Source organism: Arachis ipaensis, chromosome B6 (assembly GCF_059453495.1).
Source record: "Arachis ipaensis isolate K30076 ecotype BB chromosome B6, ASM5945349v1, whole genome shotgun sequence".
Classification (NCBI taxonomy): Eukaryota; Viridiplantae; Streptophyta; class Magnoliopsida; order Fabales; family Fabaceae; genus Arachis; species Arachis ipaensis.
The window spans coordinates 76417628-76433807 of record NC_142441.1 but is presented as its reverse complement, the minus strand read 5'-3'; the positions used below and the strand labels follow the sequence as shown (position 1 = coordinate 76433807).

Genomic DNA, 16180 nt, shown 5'->3' with positions numbered 1-16180 from the left:
GCACGTGCTACACTTAAGCTCAGCCCAAACACACACCAAGTGGGCCCCGGAAGTGGATTTATGCATCAATTACTTACTCATGTAAACCCTAGTGGCTAGTTTATTATAAATAGGACCTCTTACTATTGTATTAGACGTCTTTTTGACCATCTTTGAACGCATTGTTCTTAGATCAGAGGGGCTGGCCATCTCGGCCATGCCTGGACTTTCACTTATGTATTTTCACGGTAGAGTTTCTACACTCCATAGATTAAGGTGTGGAGCTCTGCTGTTCCTCAAAGATTAATGCAAAGTACTACTGTTTTCTATTCAATTCTTCTTATTTTGCTTCTAAGATATCCATTCGCACCCAAGAACGTGATGAAGGTGATGATTATGTGTGACGCTCATCATCCTTCTCCCTCATGAACACGTGTCTGACAAACACTTCTGTTCTACATGAATTAAGCTAGAATGAGTATCTCTTAGATCTCCTAACCAGAATCTTCGTGGCGTAAGCTAGAATGATGGCGGCATTCAAGAGAATCCGGAAGGTCTAAACCTTGTCTGTGGTATTCCGAGTAGGATTCAATGATTGAATGACTGTGACGAGCTCCGAACTCGCGATTGCAGGGCGTTAGTGACAAACGCAAAAGGATAGTAAATCCTATTCCAGCATGATCGAGAACCGACAGATGAATAGCCGTGCCGTGACAGGGTGCGTGAGCATATTATTCACTGAGAGGATAAGATGAAGCCATTGACAAGGGTGATGCCTCCAGACGATTAGCCGTGCCGTGACAGGGCATTGGATCATTTTCCCGTGAGATGACCGAAAGTAGCCGTTGACAGTAGTGATGTATCACATAAAGCCAGCCATGGAAAGGAGTAAGACTGATTGGATGAAGATAGCAGGAAAGCAGAGGTTCAGAGGGACGAAAAGCATCTCCATTCGCTTATCTGAAATTCCTACCAATGAATTACATAAGTATCTCTATCCGTATTTTATTATATAACATTCGAAAACACCATTATCACTTTATATCTGCCTGACTGAGATTTGCAAGGTGACCATAGCTTGCTTCATACCAACAATCTCCGTGGGATTCGACCCTTACTCACGTAAGGTATTACTTGGACGACCCAGTGCACTTGCTGGTTAGTTGTATCGAAGTTGTGACAATTATGAATTAAGATCAAAGCACCAAGCTTTGGAGCCATTACCAGGGATTGTTCGAGCCTGGACATCACAATTTCGTGCACCATTAACCTCTAACTATGAAGGTAAGTTAAGTGGATGAATTAATTTTGATTCCTCAGGTCCTAGTCTTTCCTTGGGAAAGGCTAGCGTTATTGGAACTCGAATTAATTCTTGAAGAATTCTAATTTTCAATCAACAATGAGTTTGATAACTCAAGTGTCTCTAATGACTCAACCAAAGCTAAAAGGAAAAAATCCAAATTATTTATATCATAAAAGAGAGAACAATCATAAATCTGAATTACCTCAAATTGCATTAAGTAAAGAAAATCAATCTAAACATAAAGAGTTCATAAACTAAATTGATAAAATAAATAAAAGGAACATTGAACCTGAGATGAAGAAGAAATAATCCTAAATCCTAAAACTAAATCCTAAGAGAGAGGAGAGAACCTCTCTCTCTAAAAACTACATCTACTCCTAAAATTGTGAATATGAAAGCTTATTATGAATGGATGCATTCCCCAACTTTATAGCATCTAATCTGTGTGTTCTAGGCTGAAAATTGGGTCAAAAATAGCTCAGAAATCACCCCCTGCAATTTCTGTTACGTTTATGTCGCGGGAAAGTGACGCGGAGGCGTCGTCCACGCGTTTGCGCGGATTGAAGTTCGCAGATGCGACACGGGTGCATCAATCACGTGTTCGCATCGCCTAACATCAGGGCAGCTATGGCAAATTATATATCAAATTGAAGCCCCGGACATTAGCCTTGCAACGCAACTGGAACCGCGTCATTTGGACCTCTGTAGCTAAAGTTATAGCCGTTTGAGTGCGAAGAGGTCAGGCTGGACAGCTTAGCAATTTCTCCAACTTCTTGTATTCCTTCCACTTTTGCATACTTCCTTTCCATCCTCCAAGCCATTCCTACCCTGTAATCTCTGAAATCACTTAACACACAGATCAAGGAATCTAATGATAATAAGAGAGGATTAATCATAGGAAACTTAGGGCCAAAGAAGCATGTTTTCAATCAAAGCACATAATTAGGAAGGCAAATGTAAAACCATGCAAATAGTATGAATAAGTGGGTAAAGTGTTGATAAAAACCACTCAATTAAGCATAAGATAAACCATAAAATAGTGGTTTATCACACAGACTTGTGCGTCCACACGCAACTTGCAACCACTCTGGTGGGAGTGTTGGCACAGCCTGTGGGCATGAACCCCTACCCTTTTCGCTCTTGAGCGCGCGCACAGACCTGTGTGCGCGCGCACACATGATCCCTTTAAAAAAAATAGTGTTTTGTGCATTGATGAGCGGATAATTTATACGCTTTTTGGCATTGTTTTTAGTATGTTTCTAGTAGGATCTAGTTACTTTTAGGGATGTTTTCATTAGTTTTTATGTTAAATTCACATTTCTGGACTTTACTATGAGTTTATGTGTTTTTCTTTGATTTCAAGTATTTTCTGGCTGAAATTGAGGGACTTGAGCAAAAATCAGATTCAGAGGTTGAAGAAGGACTGGTGATGCTGTTGGATTCTGACCTCCCTGCACTCAAAATAGATTTTTTGGAGCTACAGAACTCAAAATGGCACGCTTCTAATTGCGTTGGAAAGTAGACATCCAGGGTTTTCCAGCAATGTATAATAGTCCATACTTTGGCCGAGTTTAGACGACGCAAACTGGCGTTCAACGCCAGCTCTCTGCCCAATTCTGGCGTCCAGCGCCAGAAACAAGTTGCAAAGTGGAGTTCAACGCCCAAACTAGCACAAAAGCTGGCATTCAACTCCAGAAAGAGCCTCTGCACGTGTAACATTAAAGCTCAGTCCAAGCACACACCAAGTGGGCCCCGAAAGTGGATTTATGCATCAATTACTTACTTCTGTAAACCCTAGTAGCTAGTTTATTATAAATAGGACCTTTTACTATTGTATTAGACATCTTGGAACATCATGGATTGTATTCTGATCCTGTGATCACGTTTTGGGGGCTGGCCATTCGGCCATGCCTGGACCTTTCACTTATGTATTTTTAACGGTAGAGTTTCTACACTCCATAGATTAAGGTGTGGAGCTCTGCTGTTCCTCAAAGATTAATGCAAAGTACTACTATTTTCTATTCAATTCATTTTATTTCGCTTCTAAGATATTCATTCGCACTTCAACCTGAATGTGATGAACGTGACAATTATCATCATTCCTTATGAACGCGTGCCTGACAACCACCTCCGTTCTACCTTAGATTGAATGAGTATCTCATAGATCTCTTAATCGGAATCTTCGTGGTGTAAGCTAGAATGATGGCGGCATTCAAGAGAATCCGGAAAGTCTAAACCTTGTCTATGGTATTCCGAGTAGGATTCAATGATTGAATGACTGTGACGAGCTTCAAACTCGCGAGTGCTGGGCGTAGTGACAGACGCAAAAGGAGGGTGAATCCTATTCCAGCATGATCGGGAACCTCAGATGATTAGCCGTGCCGTGACAGGGCATCTTGGACCATTTTCACATGAGGAGGGGATGTAGCCACTGACAACGGTGATGCCCTTGCATAAAGCCAGCCATGGAAAGGAGTAAGACTGATTGGATGAAGGCAACAGGAAAGCAGAGATTCAGAGGAACGAAAGCATCTCTACACGCTTATCTGAAATTCTCACCAATGATTTATATAAGTTTTTCTATCCTTCTTTTATTACTACATTTCGAAAACTACATAACTATTCTATATCCGCCTAACTGAGATTTACAAGGTGACCATAGCTTGCTTCATACCAACAATCTCCGTGGGATTCGACCCTTACTCACGTAAGGTATTACTTGGACGACCCAGTGCACTTGCTGGTCAGTTATGCGAAGTTGTGAAGATATGTTTAGACCATGGTTCTGTGCATCCGTTTTTGGTGCCATTGCCAGGGAATCAATTTCAAACAACAATTCACAACCTGAGTAACAATTTTGCATACCAAGTTTTTGGCGCCGTTGCCGGGGATTGTTCGAGTTTGGACAACTGACGGTTCATCCTGTTGCTCAGATTAGGTAATTTTCTTTTTGTTTTGTTGTCAAAAAGTTTTCAAAAATTTTTCAAAAATTTCTCCTTTGTTTTCGAAAAAAAAAATCTTAAAATAAAAATATTTTCAAAAATATATTTTTCTTCAGAATTTTTAAGAATGAATTCTAGTGTTTCATGAAGCATGTTGAAGCCTGGTTGGCTATAAAGCCATGTCTGTAGGGAATGTCAGGCGTGTCATGTCTGGATTACATGCTAAAGCTTGGCTGGCTATTAAGCCATGCCTGACCCTTTGATTGGAGCTTTAGACTAAGAATGCTAGATTCCTGGAATCCATATTAAAAATTTTGGAATCCTTATTTTTCTTTTTCAAAATAATTTTCGAAAAAAAATTAAAAGAAAATACAAAAAAAACATAAAATCATAAAAATCAAAAATATTTTGTGTTTCTTGTTTGAGTCTTGAGTCATGTTATAAGTGGTGTCAATTGCATATTCATCTCACATTTTTCGAAAAAATTTCATGCATTCATAGTGTTCTTCATGATCTTCAAGTTGTTCTTGGTAAGTCTTCTTGTTTGATCTTTGCATTTGCATGTTTTGTGTCTTTTCTTGTTTTTCATATGCATTCCTGAATTCTTTATGTCTAAGCATTAAAGAATTCTAAGTTTGGTGTCTTGCATGTTTTCTTTCCATTAAAAATTTTTCAAAAATGTGTTCTTGATGTTCATCATGATCTTCATAGTGTTCTTGGTGTTCATCTTGACATTCATAGTATTCTTGCATGCATTCATTGTTTTGATCCATAACTTTCATGCATTGCATCATTTTTCTTGTTTTTCTCTCTCATCATAAAAATTCAAAAAAATCAAAAAAAAAAAAATAGCTTTCCCTTTTCCTCTCTTAAAATTTCGAAAATTAGATTTGACTTTTTCAAAAATTTTTAAAATCTAGTTGTTTTTATGAGTCAAATCAAATTTTCAATTTAAAAATCTTATCTTTTTCAAAATCTTTTTCAAAAATAAAATCTTTTTCATATTTCTTAGTTGTTTTCAAAAATTCCAAAAATATTTTTCAAAAATCTTTTTCTTATCTTTATCACATAATTTTCGAAAATAATAATAACAACTAATGTTTTGATTAAAAAATTTCAAGTTTGTTACTTGCTTGTTAAGAAAGATTCAAACTTTAAGTTCTAGAATCATATTTTGTGATTTCTTGTGAATCAAGTCATTCATTGTGATTTTTAAAAATCAAATCTTTTTCAAAACTAATTACAATCATATCTTTTCAAAAATATCTTCTTATCTTATCTTTTTCAAAGTTTGATTTCAAAATATCTTTTCTAACTTCTTATCTTCTTATCTTTTCAAAAATTGATTTTCAAATTTGTTTCAACTAACTAACTAACTTTTTGTTTGTTTCTTATCTTTTTCAAAACTACCTAACTAACTCTCTCTCTCTCTCTCTAATTTTCGAAAATATCTCCCATTTTCGAAAATCACTAACTCTTTTTCAAAAATTATTTTCGAAATTCTTTCTTTTTCATCTCCTTTTATTTATTTATTCATCTACTAACATCTCTTCCTCACATCACTCACCAAATTCGAACCCCCTCTTCTATCTATGTTCGAATTTTTTCTTCTTCTCTTCTTCTACTAACAATAAGGAACCTCTTTACTGTGACATAGAGGATTCCTCTTCTTTTCTTTTTTTTTTTCTTCTCTTTCTTATGAGCAGGGACAAAGAAAAAGGCATTCTTGTTGAAACTGATCCAAAACCTGAAAGGACTCTGGAGAGGAAACTAAGAGAAGCTAAATTACAACAATCCAGAGACAACTTTATTGAAAATTTCGAACAAGTAAAGGAGATGGCAGCCAAACCCAACAACAATAATGCAAGGAGAATGCTTGGTGACTTTACTGCACCTAATTCCAATTTACATGGAAGAAGCATCTCCATTCCTACCATTGGAGCAAACAATTTTGAGCTGAAACCTCAGCTAGTTTCTCTGATGCAGCAGAACTGCAAGTTTCATGGACTTCCATCTGAAGATCCTTTTCAGTTCTTAACTGAATTCTTGCAGATCTGTGATACTGTTAAGACTAATGGAGTAGATCCTGAAGTCTACAGGCTCATGCTTTTCCCTTTTGCTGTAAGAGACAGAGCTAGAATATGGTTGGACTCTCAACCCAAAGACAGCCTGAACTCTTGGGATAAGCTAGTCACGGCTTTCTTAGCCAAGTTCTTTCCTCCTCAAAACCTGCGCAAGCTTAGAGCTGATGTTCAAACCTTCAGACAGAAAGAAGGTGAATCCCTCTATGAAGCTTGGGAAAGATACAAGCAGCTGACCAAAAAGTGTCCTTCTGACATGCTTTCAGAATGGACTATCCTGGATATATTCTATGATGGTTTATCTGAGCTATCAAAGATGACAAGGCCACTGTAAGTTTCATGAATGAAACAAGGTCTTCCATTAGAAATTTGGAAGCACAAGTGGGCCAGCTGAGTAAAAGGATCACTGAAATCCCTCCTAGTACTCTCCCAAGCAATACAGAAGAGAATCCAAAAGGAGAGTGCAAGGCCATTGACATAAGCACCATGGCCGAACCTGTAAGGGAAGGAGAGGACGTGAATCCCAAGGAGGAAGACCTCCTGGGACGTCCAGTGATCAATAAGGAGCTTCCCTCTGAGGAACCTAAGGAATCTGAGACTCATCTAGAGACCATAGAGATTCCATTGAACCTCCTTATGCCATTCATGAGCTCTGATGAGTATTCCTCTTCTGAAGAGAATGAGGATGTTACTGAAGAGCAAGCTGCCAAGTTCCTTGGTGCAATCATGAAGCTGAATGCCAAATTATTTGGCATTGGAACTTGGGAAGATGAACCCCCCTTGTTCACCAATGAACTAAGTGATCTGGATCAACTGACATTGCCTCAGAAGAGACAGGATCCTGGAAAGTTCATAATACCTTGTACCATAGGCACCATGATATTTAAGGCTCTGTTTGACCTTGGTTCAGGGATAAACCTCATGCCCCTCTCTGTAATAGAGAAACTAGGAATCTATGGGGTGCAAGCTGCTAAAATCTCATTAGAGATGGCAGACACATCAAGAAAACAGGCTTATGGACAAGTAGAGGACGTGTTAGTAAAGGTTGAAGGCCTTTACATCCCTACTGATTTCATAGTCCTGGATACTGGAAAGGAAGAGGATGAATCCATTATCCTAGGAAGACCTTTCCTAGCCACAGCAAGAGCTGTGATTGATGTGGACAGAGGAGAATTGATCCTTCAATTAAATAAGGACAACCTTGTGTTTACAACTCAAGGATCTCTCTCTGCATCCATGGAGAGGAAGCAGAAAAAGCTTCTCTCAAAGCATAGTCAACCAAAGCCCCTACAGTCAAACTCTAAGTTTGGTGTTGGGAGGCCACAACCAAACTCTAAGTTTGGTGTCAAACCCCCATATCCAAACTCTAAGTTTGGTTTTGGGAGGTTTCAACAAAGCTCTGCACATCTGTGAGGCTCCATGAGAGCCCACTGTCAAGCTATTGACATTAAAGAAGCGCTTGTTGGGAGGCAACCCAATGTTTATTTATCTAATTTTCATTGTTTTTCATGTTTTATTAGGTTCATGATCATGTGGAGTCACAAAATAAATATAAAAATTGAAAACGGAATCAAAAACAGCAGAAGAAAAATCACACCCTGGAGGAAGACCTTACTGGCGTTTAAACGCCAGTAAGAAGCATGTTTTGGGCGTTTAACGCCAGAACAGAGCATGGTTCTGGCGCTGAACGCCAGAAATGGGTAGCATCTGGGCGTTTGAACGCCAGAAATGCACCCTGGAGAAGAGCTGGCGCTGAACGCCCAGAACAAGCATGGTTCTGGCATTCAACGCCAGAAATGGGCAACAAATGGGCGTTGAACGCCCAAAATGGGCACCAACCTGGCGCTGAACGCCCAGAGTTGTGTGCAAAGGCATTTTACATGCCTAATTTGGTGCAAGGTTGTAAATCCTTAAGCACCTCAGGATCTGTGGACCCCACAAGATCACCTCAGGATATGGGGACCCCACAGGATCCCCACCTACCTCCACTCACTTCTTCTCACCCCCTCTTTCACACAATCCCATAAACACTCTTCCCCAAAACCCCTCACCAATCACCTCAATCTCTCTTCCCCATCACCTATTCACCACTCACATCCATCCACTCTTCCCCATAAACCTACCTCATAAACTCCACCTACCTTCAAAATTCAAAATCAATTTCCCACCCAACCCCACCCTATATGGCCGAAACTTAACCCCCCTCCCTTCCCTATATATAGCCCTCCATTCTTCTTCATTTTCACACAACACAACCCTTTCTTTCCCTTCTTGGCCGAAACACACCTCCCCCCTCTTCTCCATATTTTCTTCTTCTTCTTCTTCATCTAATTCTTTCTTTTCTTGCTCGAGGGAGAGCAATATTCTAAGTTTGGTGTGGTAAAAGCATAAGCTTTTTGTTTTTCCATTACCATTGATGGCACCTAAGACCGGAGAATCCTCTAGAAAAGGGAAAGGGAAGACAAAAGCTTCCACCTCCGAGTCATGGGAGATGGAAAGGTTCATCTCCAAAGCCCATCAAGACCACTTCTATGATGTTGTGGCCAAGAAAAAGGTGATCCCCGAGGTCCCTTTCATGCTCAAGAGAAATGAGTATCCGGAGATCCGACATGAAATCCAAAGAAGAGGTTGGGAAGTTCTAACAAACCCCATCCAACAAGTTGGCATCTTAATGGTTCAAGAGTTCTATGCCAATGCATGGATCACTAAGAACCATGATCAAAGTAAGAACCCGAATCCAAAGAATTACATTACAATGGTTCGGGGGAAATACTTAGATTTTAGTCCGGAAAATGTGAGGTTGGCGTTTAACTTGCCTATGATGCAAGGAGATGAACGCCCCTACACTAGAAGGGTCAACTTTAATCAAAGGTTGGACCAAGTCTTTATGGACATATGTGTGGAAGGAGCTCAATGGAAGATTGACTCCAAAGGCAAGCCGGTTCAACTAAGAAGATTGGACCTCAAGCCTGTGGCTAGAGGATGGTTGGAGTTCATCCAACGCTCCATCATCCCCACTAGCAACCGATCTGAAGTTACTGTGGATCGGGCCATCATGATCCATAGCATCATGATTGGAGAAGAAGTAGAGGTTCATGAAGTCATCTCCCTTGAACTCTACAAAATAGCCGAAAAGCCCTCTCCTGGGGCAAGCCTAGCTTTTCCTCATCTTATCTGCCATCTATGTTACTCAGCTGGAGCTTCCATAGAAGGAGACATTCACATTGAGGAAGAGAAGCCCATCACTAAGAAAAAGATGGAGCAAGCAAGAGAGCCCATTCATGGAGCTCAAGAGGCGCAGGAAGCTCATCACCATGAGATCCCGGATATGCCTCATATGCATTTTCCTCCACAAAACTATTGGGAGCAAATCAACACCTCCCTAGAAGAATTAAGTTCCAACATAGGACAACTAAGGGTGGAACATCAAGAGCACTCCATCATCCTTCATGAAATAAGAGAAGATCAAAAAGCAATGAAGGAGGAGCAACAAAGACAAGGAAGAGACATAGAAGAGCTCAAGGACATCATTGGTTCCTCAAGAAGGAAACGCCACCATCACTAAGGTGGATTCATTCCTTGTTCTTATTTCTTCTGTTTTTCGTTTTCTATGCTAAGTGCTTATCTATGTTTGTGTCTTCATTACATGATCATTAGTAGTTAGTAACTTTGTCTTAAAGTTATGAATGTCCTATGAATCCATCACCTCTCTTAAATGAAAAATGTTTTAATTCAAAAGAACAAGAAGTACATGAGTTTTGAATTTATCCTTGAACTTAGTTTAATTATATTGATGTGGTGACAATGCTTCTTGTTTTCTGAATGTATGCTTGAACAGTGCATATGTCTTTTGAAGTTGTTGTTTAAGAATGTTAAATATGTTAGCTCTTGAAAGAATGATGACAATGAGACATGTTATTTGATAATCTGAAAAATCATAAAAATGATTCTTGAAGCAAGAAAAAGCAGCAAAGAACAAAGCTTGCAGAAAAAAAAAATAGGCGAAAAAAATAGAAAGAAAAAGAAAAAGCAAGCAGAAAAAGCCAAAAGCTCTTAAAACCAAGAGGCAAGAGCAAAAAGCCAATAACCCTTAAAACCAAAAGGCAAGGGTAAATAAAAAGGATCCCAAGGCTTTGAGCATCAGTGGATAGGAGGGCCTAAAGGAATAAAATCCTGGCCTAAGCGGCTAAACCAAGCTGTCCCTAACCATATGCTTGTGGCGTGAAGGTGTCAAGTGAAAACTTGAGACTGAGCGGTTAAAGTCAAGGTCCAAAGCAAAAAAAGAGTGTGCTTGAGAACCCTGGACACCTCTAATTGGGGACTTTAGCAAAGCTGAGTCACAATCTGAAAAGGTTCACCCAATTATGTATCTGTGGCATTTATGTATCCGGTGGTAATACTGGAAAACAAAGTGCTTAGGGCCACGGCCAAGACTCATAAAAGAGCTATGTTCAAGAATCATCATACTGAACTAGGAGAATCAATAACACTATCTGAACTCTGAGTTCCTATAGATGCCAATCATTCTGAACCTCAATGGATAAAGTGAGATGCCAGAACTATTCAAGAGGCAAAAAGCTATAAGTCCCACTCATTTGATTGGAGCTATGTTTCATTGATAGTTTGGAATTTATAGTATATTCTCTTCTTTTTATCCTATCTGATTTTCAGTTGATTGGGGACAAGCAACAATTTAAGTTTGGTATTGTGATGAGCGGATAATTTATACGCTTTTTGGCATTGTTTTTAGTATGTTTCTAGTAGGATCTAGTTACTTTTAGGGATGTTTTCATTAGTTTTTATGTTAAATTCACATTTCTGGACTTTACTATGAGTTTTTCTGTTTTTCTGTGATTTCAGGTATTTTCTGGCTGAAATTGAGGGACTTGAGCAAAAATCAGATTCAGAAGTTGAAGAAGGACTGCAGATGCTGTTGGATTCTGACCTCCCTTCACTGAAAATGGATTTTCTGGAGCTACAGAACTCAAAATGGCGCGCTTCCAATTGCTTTCGAAAGTAGACATCCAGGGCTTTCCAGCAAACTGGCGTTCAACGCCAGCTCTCTGCCCAATTCTGGCGTCCAGCGCCAGAAACAAGTTGCAAAGTGGAGTTCAACGCCCAAACTGGCACAAAAGCTGACGTTCAACTCCAGAAAGAGCCTCTGCACGTGTAACATTCAAGCTCAGCCCAAGCACACACCAAGTGGGCCCCAGAAGTAGATTTATGCATCAATTACTTACTTCTGTAAACCCTAGTAGCTAGTTTATTATAAATAGGACCTTTTACTATTGTATTAGACATCTTGGAATATCCTGGATTGTATTCTGATCCTGTGATCACGTTTTGGGGGCTGGCCATTCGGCCATGCCTGGACCTTTCACTTATGTATTTTTAACGGTAGAGTTTCTACACTCCATAGATTAAGGTGTGGAGCTCTACTGTTCCTCAAAGATTAATGCAAAGTACTACTATTTTCTATTCAATTCATCTTATTTCGCTTCTAAGATATTCATTCACACTTCAACCTGAATGTGATGAACGTGACAATCATCATCATTCCTTATGAACGCGTGCCTGACAACCACCTCCCTTCTACCTTAGATTGAATGAGTATCTCTTAGATCTCTTAATCGGAATCTTCGTGGTGTAAGCTAGAATGATGGCGGCATTCAAGAGAATCTGGAAAGTCTAAACCTTGTCTGTGGTATTCCGAGTAGGATTCAATGATTGAATGACTGTGACGAGCTTCAAACTCACGAGTGCTGGGCGTAGTGACAGACACAAAAGGAGGGTGAATCCTATTCCAGCATGATCGGGAACCTCAGATGATTAGCCGTGCCGTGACAGGGCATCTTGGACCATTTTCACAAGAGGAGGGGATGTAGCCACTGACAACGGTGATGCCCTTGCATAAAGCCAGCCATGGAAAGGAGTAAGACTGATTGGATGAAGACAACAGGAAAGCAGAGATTCAGAGGAACGAAAGCATCTCTACACGCTTATCTGAAATTCTCACCAATGATTTATATAAGTTTTTCTATCCTTCTTTTATTACTACATTTCGAAAACTACATAACTATTCTATATCCGCCTAACTGAGATTTACAAGGTGACCATAGCTTGCTTCATACCAACAATCTCCGTGGGATTCGACCCTTACTCACGTAAGGTATTACTTGGACGACCCAGTGCACTTGCTGGTCAGTTATGCGAAGTTGTGAAGATATGTTTAGACCATGGTTCTGTGCATCCGTTTTTGGTGCCATTGCCAGGGAATCAATTTCAAACAACAATTCACAACCTGAGTAACAATTTTGCATACCAAGTTTTTGGCGCCGTTGCCGGGGATTGTTCGAGTTTGGACAACTGACGGTTCATCCTGTTGCTCAGATTAGGTAATTTTCTTTTTGTTTTGTTGTCAAAAAGTTTTCAAAAATTTTTCAAAAATTTCTCCTTTGTTTTCGAAAAAAAAAATCTTAAAATAAAAATATTTTCAAAAATATATTTTTCTTCAGAATTTTTAAGAATGAATTCTAGTGTTTCATGAAGCATGTTGAAGCCTGGTTGGCTGTAAAGCCATGTCTGTAGGGAATGTCAGGCGTGTCATGTCTGGATTACATGCTAAAGCTTGGCTGGCTATTAAGCCATGCCTGACCCTTTGATTGGAGCTTTAGACTAAGAATGCTAGATTCCTGGAATCCATATTAAAAATTTTGGAATCCTTATTTTTCTTTTTCAAAATAATTTTCGAAAAAAAATTAAAAGAAAATACAAAAAAAACATAAAATCATAAAAATCAAAAATATTTTGTGTTTCTTGTTTGAGTCTTGAGTCATGTTATAAGTGGTGTCAATTGCATATTCATCTCACATTTTTCGAAAAAATTTCATGCATTCATAGTGTTCTTCATGATCTTCAAGTTGTTCTTGGTAAGTCTTCTTGTTTGATCTTTGCATTTGCATGTTTTGTGTCTTTTCTTGTTTTTCATATGCATTCCTGAATTCTTTATGTCTAAGCATTAAAGAATTCTAAGTTTGGTGTCTTGCATGTTTTCTTTCCATTAAAAATTTTTCAAAAATGTGTTCTTGATGTTCATCATGATCTTCATAGTGTTCTTGGTGTTCATCTTGACATTCATAGTATTCTTGCATGCATTCATTGTTTTGATCCATAACTTTCATGCATTGCATCATTTTTCTTGTTTTTCTCTCTCATCATAAAAATTCAAAAAAATCAAAAAAAAAAAAAATAGCTTTCCCTTTTCCTCTCTTAAAATTTCGAAAATTAGATTTGACTTTTTCAAAAATTTTTAAAATCTAGTTGTTTTTATGAGTCAAATCAAATTTTCAATTTAAAAATCTTATCTTTTTCAAAATCTTTTTCAAAAATAAAATCTTTTTCATATTTCTTAGTTGTTTTCAAAAATTCCAAAAATATTTTTCAAAAATCTTTTTCTTATCTTTATCACATAATTTTCGAAAATAATAATAACAACTAATGTTTTGATTAAAAAATTTCAAGTTTGTTACTTGCTTGTTAAGAAAGATTCAAACTTTAAGTTCTAGAATCATATTTTGTGATTTCTTGTGAATCAAGTCATTCATTGTGATTTTTAAAAATCAAATCTTTTTCAAAACTAATTACAATCATATCTTTTCAAAAATATCTTCTTATCTTATCTTTTTCAAAGTTTGATTTCAAAATATCTTTTCTAACTTCTTATCTTCTTATCTTTTCAAAAATTGATTTTCAAATTTGTTTCAACTAACTAACTAACTTTTTGTTTGTTTCTTATCTTTTTCAAAACTACCTAACTAACTCTCTCTCTCTCTCTCTAATTTTCGAAAATATCTCCCATTTTCGAAAATCACTAACTCTTTTTCAAAAATTATTTTCGAAATTCTTTCTTTTTCATCTCCTTTTATTTATTTATTCATCTACTAACATCTCTTCCTCACATCACTCACCAAATTCGAACCCCCTCTTCTATCTATGTTCGAATTTTTTCTTCTTCTCTTCTTCTACTAACAATAAGGAACCTCTTTACTGTGACATAGAGGATTCCTCTTCTTTTCTTTTTTTTTTTCTTCTCTTTCTTATGAGCAGGGACAAAGAAAAAGGCATTCTTGTTGAAACTGATCCAAAACCTGAAAGGACTCTGGAGAGGAAACTAAGAGAAGCTAAATTACAACAATCCAGAGACAACTTTATTGAAAATTTCGAACAAGTAAAGGAGATGGCAGCCAAACCCAACAACAATAATGCAAGGAGAATGCTTGGTGACTTTACTGCACCTAATTCCAATTTACATGGAAGAAGCATCTCCATTCCTACCATTGGAGCAAACAATTTTGAGCTGAAACCTCAGCTAGTTTCTCTGATGCAGCAGAACTGCAAGTTTCATGGACTTCCATCTGAAGATCCTTTTCAGTTCTTAACTGAATTCTTGCAGATCTGTGATACTGTTAAGACTAATGGAGTAGATCCTGAAGTCTACAGGCTCATGCTTTTCCCTTTTGCTGTAAGAGACAGAGCTAGAATATGGTTGGACTCTCAACCCAAAGACAGCCTGAACTCTTGGGATAAGCTAGTCACGGCTTTCTTAGCCAAGTTCTTTCCTCCTCAAAACCTGCGCAAGCTTAGAGCTGATGTTCAAACCTTCAGACAGAAAGAAGGTGAATCCCTCTATGAAGCTTGGGAAAGATACAAGCAGCTGACCAAAAAGTGTCCTTCTGACATGCTTTCAGAATGGACTATCCTGGATATATTCTATGATGGTTTATCTGAGCTATCAAAGATGACAAGGCCACTGTAAGTTTCATGAATGAAACAAGGTCTTCCATTAGAAATTTGGAAGCACAAGTGGGCCAGCTGAGTAAAAGGATCACTGAAATCCCTCCTAGTACTCTCCCAAGCAATACAGAAGAGAATCCAAAAGGAGAGTGCAAGGCCATTGACATAAGCACCATGGCCGAACCTGTAAGGGAAGGAGAGGACGTGAATCCCAAGGAGGAAGACCTCCTGGGACGTCCAGTGATCAATAAGGAGCTTCCCTCTGAGGAACCTAAGGAATCTGAGACTCATCTAGAGACCATAGAGATTCCATTGAACCTCCTTATGCCATTCATGAGCTCTGATGAGTATTCCTCTTCTGAAGAGAATGAGGATGTTACTGAAGAGCAAGCTGCCAAGTTCCTTGGTGCAATCATGAAGCTGAATGCCAAATTATTTGGCATTGGAACTTGGGAAGATGAACCCCCCTTGTTCACCAATGAACTAAGTGATCTGGATCAACTGACATTGCCTCAGAAGAGACAGGATCCTGGAAAGTTCATAATACCTTGTACCATAGGCACCATGATATTTAAGGCTCTGTTTGACCTTGGTTCAGGGATAAACCTCATGCCCCTCTCTGTAATAGAGAAACTAGGAATCTATGGGGTGCAAGCTGCTAAAATCTCATTAGAGATGGCAGACACATCAAGAAAACAGGCTTATGGACAAGTAGAGGACGTGTTAGTAAAGGTTGAAGGCCTTTACATCCCTACTGATTTCATAGTCCTGGATACTGGAAAGGAAGAGGATGAATCCATTATCCTAGGAAGACCTTTCCTAGCCACAGCAAGAGCTGTGATTGATGTGGACAGAGGAGAATTGATCCTTCAATTAAATAAGGACAACCTTGTGTTTACAACTCAAGGATCTCTCTCTGCATCCATGGAGAGGAAGCAGAAAAAGCTTCTCTTAAAGCATAGTCAACCAAAGCCCCTACAGTCAAACTCTAAGTTTGGTGTTGGGAGGCCACAACCAAACTCTAAGTTTGGTGTCAAACCCCCATATCCAAACTCTAAGTTTGGTTTTGGGAGGTTTCAACA

General features: G+C 38.6%; 2 non-coding genes across 2 annotated transcripts; both read right to left on the bottom strand.

Annotated features, from left to right (window-relative positions):
• Positions 1 to 6459: 6459 nt before the first annotated feature.
• On the bottom strand, positions 6460 to 6567 carry LOC148561400 (small nucleolar RNA R71). Its single transcript, XR_015887618.1, has one exon. It is a non-coding gene; the product is annotated as a small nucleolar RNA R71 (small nucleolar RNA).
• Positions 6568 to 14940: 8373 nt separating this feature from the next.
• LOC148561399 (small nucleolar RNA R71) lies at positions 14941 to 15048 on the bottom strand. The gene has a single exon (XR_015887617.1). It is a non-coding gene; the product is annotated as a small nucleolar RNA R71 (small nucleolar RNA).
• Between the last annotated feature and the right edge of the window lie 1132 nt (positions 15049 to 16180).